The 15,920-nt window shown below is 39.9% G+C and overlaps 1 protein-coding gene across 8 annotated transcripts in view; it reads right to left on the reverse strand.

The window, feature by feature from the left end:
- The window catches only part of LOC132819834 (mitogen-activated protein kinase kinase kinase kinase 3), a 416,845-nt gene that overhangs the window by 353,251 nt on the left and 47,674 nt on the right, over positions 1–15,920 (reverse strand). The window lies entirely within an intron of this gene.

A 15,920-nucleotide genomic window follows, 5' to 3' on the forward strand; every position in this document is an offset into this window, starting at 1 on the left:
AAAGTTTTACCTGTTCAGATTATTCAATTTTTCAATGAGAATCTCAACCACGTTATCTTGATGGTCGGCCAATGAATTTGCCGCTTACTAGAGGTTTAGGCCCATGGAATAAATATTTTACTTAAATTGGGAACAGAGTATTATTTAAACACTAAATATCTGATATCACAAGATAGCAGAAAAGAGCCAATACCCTTTAGCATCGGGTTTAGTCTGACCTTCAGATAAAAGGCAGTTTGCGCAATCACAAGCAAGCATGGAAGTAGACATCTGTCCCCTTGTGCATACCATTTATGTGCCTCCTCAAAAAAAATAGAAAAATGGCATATCTCAGTGAATACCAACAGCAGAAACTACTCAAGTCAGATTTAATTCTTATATTGAGACCACAGAAGCAAGACAAACAAGTAAATGGTAAAGTAGCTTTAAAAAAAAAATCAGATTTAAGCAACTGTTAATATATCAGAGAACATTTCTTAGATTTTGAAAGTAACAAGAGGCTTTTCAAAGAAATTGGCCTGTCTTGATGAGTCTTCAGGAAGCTCTGAAGTATTTGACCAAGGAGTTCTGAAGTCCTGCTACAAATAACGCTAAGCAACAATGTTTATAATAATGCCAAAGGATATATTTTTCACTTCACAATAATTTCTTTGCATCAAAATACTTGGCACTGTATCAAAAGTTGACCCATTATAATACGGCTAACACAAATAGGTCTGATAGTATGTAGCCAATTATACCAGGTTTTACCTCATTATAATGGAATCCTCCAGGTATAGTTGGCTGGAGCTATTTAATTTATCCAGCAACTTGAATGTGCAAACTATGTAAAAGTTTGTCTATTTATAATAATCTTTTTTGTTCCTCCTAGAATTCCCCACTCCCCACTGATGACTCAGCTGAGATTAGTCAAATGTTCTGAATTTCTATACAGTCATGGGACAGCCTGAGAAGTTTCAGCATTTCTGATGAAAATAATTAAAAAGAGGACTCATTTGTCCAAAACACAAGAGAGAGGCTCAGCTTTCCTTATCAGTATCCCTGTCCAGATGGACCCTCCCTCACAGCACCAAGGACCCAGGGTTCGATTCCAGCCTCAGGTGCAAGTCTGTGTGGACTTTGCATATTCTCCCCGCGTCTGCCTGGGTTTCCTCCCACTGTCTAAAGATGTGCAGGTTAGGTGAATTGGCCATGCTAAATTGCCCATAGTATTCAGGGATGTGTAGGTTAAGTGCAATAGTCAGGGGTAAATACGGGATAGGGGAATGGGTCGGAGTGGATCAATGGAGGATCAATGTGGGCTTGTTGGGCCAAATGGCCTGTTTCCACACTGAAGGGATTCTATGAAACAAATACTCAATGTTATTACATGGGACACTAAGTATGTAAGCAGACTTGAGTAAATTACAAAACTTGGAAATAATCATAACAGAGATTAGGTTGTACTGACTGAATATAATGACTAAAGAATCTGAATAAGACAAATCATTTGAAATCAGGTCATACACATATTAACAACAATTAGTCTTCAAAAGCAATATTTTGTAAATTTCCAGAAAACAGATTTCATTCAGATATAGACCAGCTTTACAAGCTTCTGTTAGTACATGATTTCAAACAAGTATGGGGATTCTTATAGTGCAGTGGAAGTGTTCCTACCTCGAGGCCAGGAGACCTAGGCTCAAGCCCCACCTACTCCAGAATGATTTAATAACACATTTCAAACAACTGAACTCACTAAACAGATTTCAATGGTCTCATTTACTGACTTCAATTAAACATTATTAGCCAACATATTCCAGCAGTTATAGTGAAGTAGGTTTAGGTCAGATGGTTAAGAGAACTATAGATGGCAGGAATGATTTTACACTGAGAATCTCTTTCAATTCATCATAATTGCTTTCATCCAGAAGGAAAACATAGTTCTGACTTGTACTTGACAAAGCTAACGTTGTTTCATATTGGTTCATCACGAAAGGGAGGAAACTAAAAGTGCTAAGTCAACGACATAACAATTCCAAGCTCTCTGAAGCAGAATTACTCATATTCCTCTTTCAACACATACTACATCATACTTGCACATGCTTTGAGCACCATCTGTCAGTGCTCTGCCCACTTACTCCTTTTGCAAGTCCTTTACTAGATCAGTCTTTTCCACCCAGCCCGGTATTTAGTACGACAATTTTAATCAAACTACGTGGGAATTCTTGTACAAAAAAATTTTTTCACATGAATTAGAAAAAGACAACATCCCAGTCATTGTCCATCAGGTAATCTACTAGCAAGTTCCAAAAATAAACTTTAACCTTTAGTTAAACATCTATCATATGTCATAACCAAATGTACAAAAAGTACCTCAAATTTGTGAATGTGACGTCTTTTCTAATTAGATTAGTCAAGCAGCAAAGATCGCATCATTGCAGCCACATCTATGGCTAATCAATGATGTCTACTGTATATTGCTACATCAGCCCCCAATCATATAGAATTTTGAAGTTAAAAATGAAATACAAAATATAAAGAAATTTAACAGACATTTTATTCAACATTCCTTCTAAACTATGCAAGGGAACATTAACAAACCATCTCAAAAGTAAATACAAACATCAACATCTTTTAAAGCAAGCAACTATAGATTGGGAAATTTCTTATGATGCACTCCTTCAGCTTTCAAAACATTTCTGGAGAGAACATGTACTAATTAAGCCAAAAGCCATAAGAATTTAGAATACAACATGGTTATTTGACCAAGACCTGGGTTCAATCCCAGCCAGTATTAGAATTAAAGTCCATGCACGTTAACTAAGCACTTGTATGAGTGAATTTATGTAGTCTCAATCCAATTCTATGGGGACATGGATCAGAAATGCAAAACTCGCCCAGTATTTGGACTTTGAATTACAAGGTCACCAAGAAATAGACCTGCCATACAAGTACATTACAAGAAGAATCGAGGAACTTGTTTTTAGAAACAATGCTTGCAATTTGATTCACTCAAGGGTTAACGACATGGTGCAATGAGAGCAACCTCTCTCAACGTCAGCAAAACTAAAGAACCGATCATTGACTTTAGTAAGAAAGGATGAGAATACAACCCCATCTACATTAACAAAACTGAGGTTGAGTGGATGGAAAACATCAGTTCCTTGGACTGACAATAACAGAGGACTTGTCCTGGTCTTCCCACAAAGTTGCAATGATCAAGGAGGCACAACAATGCCTCCTCTTCCTCAGGCAGCTCAGAAAATTTGGCATGTCCATAAGGATCCTCACCAACTTCTACAGATGCAGAATTGAAACCATACTGTCTGGGTGTATAATGGCCCGATATGGCAACTGCTCTGCCCAGAATTGTAGGAAACTGCAGAGGGTGGTATGCATGCCCGGGCCATCACATGAGCCAATCTTCCATATATGGACTCCATTTACATGGCTTGCTGCTGTAGAAAGCAGCATCACAGACCCTTCACACCCCGGTAATATAAGTGGTGTGTTCAAGCAACTGCTAGCCTCATCCTTCTAGCTAGTAAAAGCCACAGGTTGGGAAGGTGCAGTCAAAAGGAGCTTTCAGTTGCTGAAATGTATTTGCATATGGTATACTTTGCTACCACTGTGTAGTGTTGGTGAGAGTTAATTGTTAAGGTGGTTGGTGGTCTGTTTTATCCTGGATATTTGAACTTCAAGTGTTCTTAGGAACCACTCAGACAAGTGAAGAATGCTTCTGCACATTCCTGACTTGTGCCTTGTAGATCATGAAGAGACTTTGTGGCATGAGCAATGATTACTATTCACAGATTTCCCAGCTTTTAGGCAAGCTCTTGTAGCCACAATATTTATGCAACTGATCCATTTCAGTTTCTGGTCAATGGTAACACCCAGGTTAGTGATAACAAAAATTCAGCTAAAGTAATGCCAATGAACTTTAATGGGAGATTGTTTGGTTTTCTCCTTTTGGAAACTGTTATTGCCTGGCATTTGTGTGGCATGAATATTCCAAGTCACTTATAAGCCTAAGCCTGGATGCTGTCCAAACTTGCTGCACAAAGACACAGGCTGCTCCAGTGTCCAAGTCACTGAAAATGATTCTGAACATTTTGCAGTCAGCGAATATGCCCAGATGGTTATAAGTCTTATCCCCACTCAAATGTGAATTCTAGCGCAGAGGGAGCGGATGTTCAATCGCTGAGTTTATTCAAAGCAGAGATGAACACATTTTGGATACAAAAAAAAAATCAAGGAACAAGATGATAATGTCAGAGGCAGACTTGAGACAACATTCATGAATCGTGGAGGATCAAGTGGCCTATTCCTGCTCAGATTTCTTCAGGAAGGATATAGTTGAGAACAAGACTGATCCCAATTGCCAACGAAATTAAGCTTTGCAAAGATTTAAGCAGCGCAAGTTCCACTGTCCAATAGTATAGTGATTGAAAGGAAGATCTTACTGGGGTACTATACATTAAGTTAAATCTAGAATACTGAAGAATAAACCAAAAAAAAGGCACCAATGGCAGAAAATAGTTTAAAACAGCAAGTCAACGGTTTAAAATGCGAGACAACTTCTTTGCTGAAATAGTAACAAAATATTTATAATTATGTACTCAAGAGCAGAATAAACACAAAATTACTACCGTTGTTCAAATTGCAACTGGATCCAGAGATGCACAAAACCATACTGCCACAGAGATAACCCAAGATTAGCTAAATAGCTGTTATTATGTATAACTTCAACATTTCAGACAAGCAAGAGGAAATTACAGTTGACATTCTTCCCAGTAAATTATGTTTCAAGCTCAAATCCTTATACCCTGCTGTCTAGGTACATGAACACAAGACTTGTTAAACCCACTTGTTACCCTATAATTGTCCTGGATCAAACTAGTAGCATAAAAAGTCAAAAGCAATCATTTATGAAAAAATATAAATGTCTTTCAAGTCTAACATATTGGCTAAACTGTGGTGTATAAATGTTTATTTAACATATTTCTGATTTCATATTAAAATTAATCAGCAGATTAATTTGTCATACAAAATGAAAAATACCAATAGTCTTCTCTAGACTTAATTACTTTACTAAATCATATACTTTGAGTCTCTGGCGCTTTACTAAAAAAAGTCTAAGATGTTAATTCTCAAGCCCCTTCCCCCACTGCATTTTTACAGCTCACAGCTCCATTCCAAAAGAGACTCAAGATTCTCCCGGACACAAGGCAGGATCATTGAGTGTTTACTGCACAGAAAGCACTCCCCAGCTATTGCCCTATATCTGTAACTTTCTCCTACACAATGCCCTTTTCAAAGTTACAATTAACTCTACCTGGACCACCCTTTCAGAAAGTGCATTCCAGATCATAACCACTCTCAGCATAAAGCACCTTCCTCAGATCGTTTTTGGCTCTTTTGCCAATCACGTTAAATCTGTCTCATCCAGCTCTCAATCCTTCCGCTGGTGAATAATTTCTTTCTAATCTGTTGTTGCCAATGCTGTCCAATGGAAGTTCAGTGCTTGCCAAATTTGTAAAATCAAGTCACATGATAAAATGTATGAAATATTAAATGAGCTTACATGTATTTTGATAAAAAAGGATAGAGGTTTTAAATTATCACGACGAATATAATTACTGTCACAATCATGCATACAACTTGTAAAGGGTCTTTCAATCCAATTATTTCACAAATGAGGAAGGGTCACTCGATCCAAAACGTTAACTCTGATTTCCCTCCACAGATGCTACCAGAGCGGCTGAGTTCTGGTTTTGTCTCTGATTGACAACATCCACAACTCTTTCGGTTTTTATGTTGTATTTCACAAAGGAAGCCTGCTGTAAACCTTCAAAGGGTAATGACAAATGCTAATTAAAGTGATCTCTTGCTGACAGCGTGCTCCAGTTTGTTTTTAAATATATCTCCAAGAGTAATCTGCCTCTTATCTCTGATGAAATATATTAGGAAACCAAAGACTAGAAGGGAATCAACTGATCTCTACATCATGGTTTCTGTATGCCACCTCTCACTTGCTCATGCTCCACTCCATGTCACTTTCAATCACAGCATCATGATTAATGGACCTTGAACTCTCAGCAAATCTCCTGCGATCTCTTCATTTACAGTAATAATACCCTCTCACCCCATGTTTCAATAGGCCTATCAAGATAAAGGCTGACCGCATCACATCAGCTGGCCAATAACATACATTTCAACTCTTGGCAGCAGTCATACAGTGCTATCCACACACACCTCAGTGGTTTTCCAAAAACAAACTACCAACTACTACCCAAACCAAGTAATCAAATTGTGAATTCAGAATGAAAAAACTTCTTTATCCAAACAATGGTGAGAATGTGGAACTTGCTATCACAAATGAATGACTGAAGTGAATAGTATAGGTGCATTTCAAAGGATGCCAGACAAGCATGAGGAAAAAAGGAACAGAGGGTTATGGTGGTGGATTTAGGAAACAAAAGGGTCAGAGGAGGGTCAAATGAACTACAAAGTCCACTGGACACTGGTCACAGCCAAATGGCCCATTTCTGCGCCCTACATCCTGTGTAAACAAAACCAAAAATTCTTCTGTGAGCATTCCTTGCATCGCTAGATTTCGAACAAAATTGTGAATAACCGGACCACAATCCTCCCACGTGGTTAACCTTGTTTACACGGTACTTCTCAAAACACTTCCTGCAGAACAGGTTTCAAAACATATCGGGACAGCAGACAAATTCACCCAGAAAATTCAACTGTAAGGACAACAAATGGAGGAAAAAAAAACTCACCCTCCTAAATAGAAACAACTATTCACTCTCTTATCCAGTACCAAGGTCATAAGAACACCAGATTGTAGGAGCAGCAAGCAGTTAAGAAAATATGGGGTACAGTAAGAGTGTCACCCGAGCAGTCTTTACCCCAGGGCAATGTCTCTCATCAAGACTGCTGTATGTAGGGGGAGACTCTTGCCAAGAATGCTTGCCAAGGAGCTTCAATACGAATACCTATTTCTTTAAAAATCGCACCACAAGATAACAAGTCAGGCCAATCTCCTCTGATTCCCTTACATAGTACCTTCAGTTCTGTAGCATTTACTATTTCCTCCTGAAGTTGGTTGCATTTATGCAACCAAAATGCATTAGATTGATCATTTACCTCAATGTCTACCCAGTCTATCCAGTATTCATAGTATTTTGCTTTAATCAACATAGTCTACTAGTACATCTGGTGAAACCTCCAATCTTTTTCAACTTTGGTAACCTGCTCAGTCCAAATGATGCCAAGTTTGTAGTAGACAAAGTCATACCCCCAAACTTCTACCAGAGGTCATATAGTGTACTCGTCCTGTGGCTTGCAGCAAATCACTTTCAATGGATTATGATCAGTTTCCACAACGAACTGCTTACCAATAGTTACATGTGGATTCTTATGATAACAAATTCCAGTGCAAGTGTTTCACACTCTATTTTCAAATAAAAAGGACAGGTCCTTGAGGATAGCAATACCTGGATTGCTCCCGGTGCTACAAGCTAGTGAGGGTAGGAATAGGAGGATAGAGCAGATGAATGCATGGCTGAGGAGCTGGTGCGGGGAGAAGAGTTCACATTTTTGGATAATTCGAATCTCTTCTGGGGTGGAAGTGACCTATAAAAGGAGGATGGATTGCATCTGAATTTGAAGGGGGCTAATATACTGGCAGGGAGATTTACTAGAGCTGCTTGGAAGGAATTAAATAGTAAGGTGGAGTGAGTGGAACCCATGGAGATAGTGAGGAAACAGATCAGTCTGAGACTGTTACAATTGAGAAAAGGAACAAGTCAGTCAGGGCAGGCAGGAACAAAGCAGAGAATGAGGTAAGACTGACAAATTAAACACATTTATTTCAATGCAATAGGGAAGGCAGATGAATTCAGGCATGGTTAGGAACATAGGACTAGGTTATCATATCAATTATTGTGATGAAGGTCAAGGATAGACAGGACTTGTAGCTTAATGTCCCAAGATAGAAATGCAATAGAAAGGGTGAGGGGGCGCAAAAGAGGAGGGGGAAGAGCATTTTTGGTAAGGGATAATATTACAGCTGTACTTAGGTGTTATGAAGATGTGGGTGTACTGTACATTAAGAGAGTTAAAAGCTAGCAGTACTACCTGACAGCACCAAGTCTTCTGAATACAATACAATGTAACATGTGGTCCAGTAGCTAGAGTAGCTGGCTGCCTGGATACAAAAACAAATTTGAATTTGGCCAACCAGTTTAAATTGTATCCCAAAAGAAATACCAAACTCCAATCAAGTTTGAATTTAGTATATTGACAATATTAAAATCCAATGACACAATCCGATGCTTTGGGGGTATACGACTGGGAAAGATTTAGCAGTTGGGAGAGAACTGCCAAAAGACCAACAGGTGTAGGCTACTAGGCAGAACTCAGAGGTAGGAGAAAGCAAGGACTACAGGTGCTGGAGATCAGAGTTGACAATGTGGTTCTGGAAAAGCACAACAGGTCAGGTAGCATCTGAGGAGCAGGAGAATCAAAATCTTGGGCATAAGCCCTCCATCAAGAATGGCTAGAACTGCTCAGAAGGATTTAAACTAGTAACGTGGAGAAGATGGGACCCATGGAGATAGTGAGGAAAGAGATCAGTCTGAAACTGCTAAAGTTGAGAAAAGGAGCAGGTAGACTTGTTACAAAAGGTCAACAATTATTGTTACAGGAAAGCACTCCCTCATGGTACACGTCATTAGTTCTAAAAACAAAATTTGCCACGTCAGTAGCCAATCTGCCATAATGCAGAAAGCATATTGGTCTGGGCACTTCATGACTTGAACATCTCAAGCAAATAGAGTCATGGGGATGTACAGCACGAAAGCAGACCCTTCAGTCCAACTCATCCATGCTAACTAGATATCCCAACCCAATCTAGTCCCACCTACCAGCACCTGACCCATATCCCTCCAAACCCCTAATGCTCAAAAACCCATCCAGATGCCTTTTAAAAATTTGCAATTGTACTAGCCTCCATTACTTCCTTTGACAGCTCATTCCATACACGTACCACCCTGTGTGAAAACGTTGCCCTTAGGTCCCCTTTATATCTTTCCCCTCTCACCCTAAACCCATGCCCACTAGTTCTGGACTCCCCACTCCAGAGAAAAGACTGTCTATTTATCCTATCTATGCCCCTTCTAATTATATAAACTTCTATAAGGTCACCTCTCAGCCTCCTACTCTCCAGGGAAAACAGCCCTAGCCTATTCAACCTTTCCCTATAGCTCAAATCCTCCAACCCTGGCAACATCCTTGTAAACCTTTTCTGAAACCTTTCAAGTTTCACAACATCTTTCCGATAGGAAGGAGACCAGAATTGCACGCAATATTCCAAAAGTGGCCTAACCAATGTCCTGTACAGCCACAACATGACCTCCCAACTCCTATACTCAATACTCTGACCAACAGAGGAAAGCATACCAAACGCCTTCTTCACTATCCTATCTACCTGTGACTCCGCTTTCAAGGAGCTATGAACCTGCACTCCAAGGTCTCTTTGTTCAGCAACACTCCCTAGGACCTTACCATTAAGTGTATAAGTCCTGCTAAGATTTGCTTTCCCAAAATGCAGTACCTCACATTTATCTAAAATAAACTCCATCTGCCAATCCTCAGCCCATTGGCCTATCTGATCAAGATCCTGTTGTAATCAGAGGTAACCTTCTTCACTGTCCATTACACCTCCAATTTTAGTATCATTTGCAACTAACTATACCTCTTGCAATCATGTCCAAACCATTCATATAAATGACGAAAAGTAGAGGGCCCAGCACCAATCCTTGTGGCATACCACTGGTCACAGGCCTCCAGTCTGAAATCTCTCCTCAACCTTCCTCTTCTCTCAGGGGGAGAAACCTTCTCAGTTATATACATCTGGTGGCATTCTTGTAAATCTTTTCAACACCCACCAAAGGCCACACATACTTCCTAAATAGAACACGAAAGCACTGCTTTAAAACAATATTAAAATCTTCTCATTTTTATTTGAGCTTTATTTATAAGTCCAAGAAACAGGTGCATTTTTATCCATTTTTTCAATGTATTGTGTACTCAATGACTTATGCATTGGTTTCCCTGCTCCCTATATGCTGTTTAGAGAATTGTACCCTTCATTCTATATTGTCTCTTGTCATTCGGACTCACAGAATGTTAAAATTTGAACTTGTTAAAATTAATGTAAAGCCCATTTCATCTTGGATTTTCTCAATGTTAATCATTATCCTCCTTAGTTCGCAATACAGGAAGTCCCCTGGTTACGAACAAATTCAGTTTTTTTCCCCGCTGTTCCTAAGCCAGATGATTTGTGCTTAAGTTGGAACAGATACAGGCAAATTAGTCTGCCCATTCATTAGGATGAAACATTATAGGCAACTCAGATTTTTTTAAAATAATACTTAAAAATGAGAAGCCAGAGGTTGATTCCTAAGTACGGAACATTTGTAAGTTGGGCATTCATAACCTGGGGACTTCCTGTACTTCCAAATCTTGTGTCATCTGCAAGTTTTGAAGTTATCCTTTGTTATTCTCATTCCAGATTTGTGCATAAATCAAGACAAGTAGTGATCTTAGTACCAACCCTTTACGTATATAGTGCAAATATCTAGTTAAATGTTCATACGTTTTAGAATATATGTTTTAGTTTTAGGAACTAAAGTTTTATATGGTAATAAATAGAGAATCTATTTGAGAAATTGATAACCAACCCTGAAGCAGGTGCAATTCAAAGCAGGCTTGGAGTTAATTATATTTAACTTGTAAAGGTCAGAGTTGATCCTGCAAAGATCATTAGACAAAGGATCAGAAATGAGGCCATTCAGCCCACTGAGGCTGCTCTGCCATTCATTCATGGCTGATAAGTTTCTCAAGGCCATTCCCCAGCTTTCTCCCCTTAATCCTTGATCCCCTTGACAATCAGGAATCTATTTATCTCAGTCTTAAATACATTCAATGACCTGGCCTCCACAGCCTTCTGTGGCAATGAATTCCATAGATTCACCACTCTCCAGCTGAAGAAGTTTCTGCCCCACTCTGTTCTGTAAGGTATTTGCTTTACTCTCAAGGGTGTGCCCTCAAGTACTAGAGTCTCCTACCAATGGAAACATCTTCCAAACATTCACTCTGTCCAGGCCATTCAATATTCTGTAAATTTCAATTAGATCCACCCCCGCCCCCCCAATCCTTCTAAACTCCATCGGACCCAGAGTCCTCAAACGTTCCTCATATGTTCAGCTTTTCATTCCTCAGACAAGTCTCATGAACCTTCTCTGAACATGCTTCAGGACCAATACAACATTCCTGAGTGTTCAGGCCCAAAACTGCACACAATACTCCAAATGTGGCCTGACCAGAGCTTATAGAGCCTCAGAAGTACATCCTTGCTTTTATATTCAAGTCCTCTCAAAATAAATGCCAACATTGCATTTGCCTTCTTAACTATTGACTCAACCTACAGGTTTACCTTGAGAGAACCCTAGACTAGAACTCCCAAGTTTCTTTGCACTTCAGAATTCTGAATTTTCTTCCCATTTACAAAATAGTCCATGCTTCTATTTTCCTTACCAAAGTGTACGACCTCACATTTTCCCATGTTGTATTCCATCTGCCACTTCTTTGCCCAGTCCCACAACCTGTTCAAATCCTTCTGCAGCCTCCCCACTTCATTAATACTATCTGTCCCTCTATCCAGCTTTGCATCGTCTGCAAACTTAGCCAGAATGCCCTCAGTTCCTTCATCAAGATCATTAATGATGAAAGTGAAAAGTTGTGGTCCCAACACAGCCTTGTGGAACACCACTTGTCACCAGCTGCCATCCTGAGAAGTACTCTTTTATCCCTACTGTTTTCTGCCAGACAGCCAAGCTTCTATCCATGCTAGCACCTTGCCTCTAACATCATGGGCCCTTATCATGCTCAGCAGTCTCCTGTGCTGCACCTTGTCAAAAGCCTTCATGAAGTACAGGTAGGTAACATCCATTGGCTCTTCTTGGTTTAACCTGCTCATTATTTTCTCAAAGAATTCTAGCAGATTTGTCAGGCATGACCTCCCCTTGAAGAAACCATGCTGACTTTGCCTTATCTTACCATACACTTCCAAATATTCAGAAATCTCATGCTTCAAAATCAACTCCAAAATCTTAGCCACAATTGAGGTTAGCCTAAGCAGCCTGTAATTTTCTGTCTTTTGCCTTAATCCCTTTTTTAAACAGGGGTGTCACATTAGCGATCTTCCAGTCCTCTGGAACTCTCCCTGATTTTAGCGATTTTTAAAGATCACCACGAACGCCTTCACTATCTCTTCAGCTACCCCTTTTACAACTATGGTGTGTAGTCCATCTGGTCCAGGTAACTAATCCATATTCAGTTTTTCTAGCACCTTCTCAGAAGTGATGGCCACCATATTCAGCTCTGCCCCCTCACTCTCTTGAATATTTGGGGTATTACTCACGTCTTCCATCATGAAAACTGACGCAAAGTAATTATTCAGTTCCTCAGCCATTTCCTTGCTCCCCACTATCATCTCTCCAACGTCAGTTTCCAGCAGCCCAAAGTCCACTTTTGCCCCGTACATATCTAAAGAAACCCTTACAGTCTTTCTTTATATTACAAGCTAGCTTACACTCATTTAATCTTCTCCCTCATTTATGCTATCCCAGACTTCCCTAGTCAGCCACGGTTGCCTCATCTTCCCTGTACCATACTACTTTTTCCTAGGGATGAATTTTTGTTGTGTCTCCTGAATTACTTCCAGAAACTCCTGATATTGCCGTTCCACGGTCTTTCTGCTAGACCCCTCTCCCGGTCAATTCTGCCCAGCTGCTCCCTCATGCCTCTGCAGTTGTCTTTATTCAGCTGTAATACTGTTACCTCTGATTCTCCCTTCTCTCTCCCAAATTGCAGAATAAATTTGATCATACCATGATTACTACCTCCTAAGGGTTCCTTCACCTTATACACCCTTATTGAGTATGCCTCATTGCACAACACTAAATTCAGAATTGTCTAGAAATTATGAAAGAAGTGACATGGAAGGAGAATTCAGAGGTTATTAAAGTCTCCAACACAGACACAAACAGGACAGTGTGTTTGGAAAGGGTTAGCAATCAAACTTCAAGCACAGTGGACAAACGACTGACAATGAGAAGAGGGATGGTTAGTACAGGACTGACGGTGTTATATCTGAATGCACATAGTAGAAGGAGTAAGGTAAATTAGCTTGTGACAAAGATCAAAATTGGCAGGTATGATATGGTGGGCATCACGGACGACATGGGAATCAGAACTAGGAGCTGAATATACAGGGATACGCATCCTATTGAAAAGGCAGGCAAGTGGTCAGAAGGGATGGGGTGCCTAATTACTAAGATATGAAATTTAATCAATAGTAAGAAATGAATAAGGGTCAGACGTGTAGAATCTGCGTGGGTAGAAAAACCATAGTTGGAGTTATGTACAGGCCTCCAAACAGTAGTCAGGAGCTGGGACACAAGATACACCAGGAGATAGAAAAGTTACAGTGATCATGGGGGATTTCAATATGCAGGTGGACTGGGAAAAATCAGCTTGATAGTGGATTGCAAGAAAAGGAATTTATGGAATGTCTACAAGATGGCTTTGGAGCAGCTTGCACTAGAGCCCATTAGGGAACAGACAATACTGGATTTAGTGTTGTGCCACGAGGCAGACTTAATAAGGGAGCTTAAGGTGAAGGAACCCTTAGGAGGCAGTGATCAAGACAGAGATGTACAGTACAGAACGAGTCCCTTCAGTCCGACCTGTCTATGCAGACCTGATATCCTAAACTAACCTAGTACGGGATGTAGGTTTGCTCACTGAGCTGGTAGGTTCATTTTCAGACATTTCGTCGTCATTCTAGGTAATATCTTCAGTGAGCCTCCAGACAAAGGACTGATGTTTCCTGCTTTCTATGTTTGGGTTTCTTTGGATTGGTGGTGTCATTTCCTGTTCTTTTTCTCAAGGGGTGGTAAATGGGGTCCAAGTCAATTTGTTTGTCAATAGAGTTCTGGTTGGAATGCCGTGCTTCTAGGAATTCTTGTGCATATCTGTCTGGCTTGCCCTAGGATGGATGAGTTGTCCCAGTCGATGTCACCACTGGAAATGACATCACCAACCCAAACATATAAATAGAAAACATGAAACATCAGCAGTGCTTCATCCGGAGGCTCACTGAAGATGTTACCTAGTATGGTGACGAAGCATCTGAAAATGAACCTTCAAGCTCAATGAGCAAACCTACATCCAGAACATCAGCCTGAGCTACAAATCTTCTCAAAACTCACTAAAACCTAGCCCCATTTGCCAGCACTTGGCCCATATCTCTCTAAACGCTTCCTATTCATATTCAACCACAGCTAGCCCATTTCCAGAACTTGCAGTAGAGCCAGGGAATCTATCTTTACTTTCATAAAAAGTTGAAGTAATCGAGAAAAGAGTTGTAAACTTAATTAGAAATACACATTATTCATAAATTCCACAGAATCAAGGAAAACCAGAATTATAAATAGGTAAGGAATGTGCATGCCCTAGTGAAAACAAGTCGTGTGTGTCACATGCTACTGAAAGCCACTCGAAGTGGAGCCTGGATTACAGAGTTCTTTTATTTATATCTGTCTGTGTGCATTTGCTGGCAGAAACCTAATTTTTAGCCCATTTACTGTCATAACCACCAAACTTATGACTGACATTTCCAGCATCTTGATCCTTGGATAGGACAGATGCAAAACACTCATTACTACCTCAGCTATAATCTCTGCCTCCATGTGGGACACAGAGAGGGAAAGAGAAAGACTAATGACATTACATCAATCTGATCAATTAACTCTCTCTCCACAGATGCTACCCTGCCTGATTATTTGCAGACTTTTTTCTCCCCTTTCACTTCACTAGAATATTGGAAAGGAACTGACTCTCTCCAAGCTTATGGTCAGTTCAGACTGCAAAGGACAGATACACCACTCCTGTGCAAGGAATAACTGAACAAGTCTCTCTAACTTGTCACTATTTGGAGATGCCAGTGTTGGACTGGGGTGTACAAAGTTAAAAATCACACACCAGGTTATAGTCCAACTTCATGCAGTCTCAAAAACTGCATGAAGTTATGTAAAACTTATTATCTCACTTTTTGGATTAGAATCAATCTAAACATCAGGTCATAGACAGAGAACAGGGGGCTAACACCTTCAACATATTGTCTAGCTATCACCATTGTTAACAGCTAACCCGAGAATGCAACTTTAAAAAAAGGGTTTTGTGATTTACACATAGAATACAGTGATAGTTTCACTTCTTTCAACAGATGAAAGGCTTAACGGACAATCAATTTTTCAATGTATAATTTCAGTTACATCACACTGCAAATTTTTGCTATAAATTCTGTGTTACGATCGAGCCCTCCACAATCACCTGATGAAGCAGCGTCGCTCCGAAAGCTAGTGCGCTTCCAATTAAACCTGTTGGACTATAACCTGGTGTTGTCAGATTTTTAAACTTGTCACTGGCTGCAAGCTACTCAGTTACTCAAAAGCCAATCACACAGTTGTGGGCAGGCAAAAAAAAGTCTCTGTCATCCATCAATGGACTAATGACCAATTATCAAATCAACTACTTGTTACCAGCAAAATCTGCATCAGTATATTCCCTCAGCTCCAAATTATTTGCAACTATACAGTTACTGCTTGTTCAAATAATCATTTACATGATGCACGGCATGGGGGGGGATCATATTACTTTTCAAGACTGCAGCCGCTCACTCAAACACTAGATTTTAACAGTTCACTCATTCTACATTCAAGTTTTTGAAAACAGAAAACAAAAAAGACACAGTCTTTACATAACAATCAGATGGTTGGTTCTCAGGTAAATGAATA

Source organism: Hemiscyllium ocellatum, chromosome 10 (assembly GCF_020745735.1).
Source record: "Hemiscyllium ocellatum isolate sHemOce1 chromosome 10, sHemOce1.pat.X.cur, whole genome shotgun sequence".
Lineage (NCBI taxonomy): Eukaryota > Metazoa > Chordata > Chondrichthyes > Orectolobiformes > Hemiscylliidae > Hemiscyllium > Hemiscyllium ocellatum.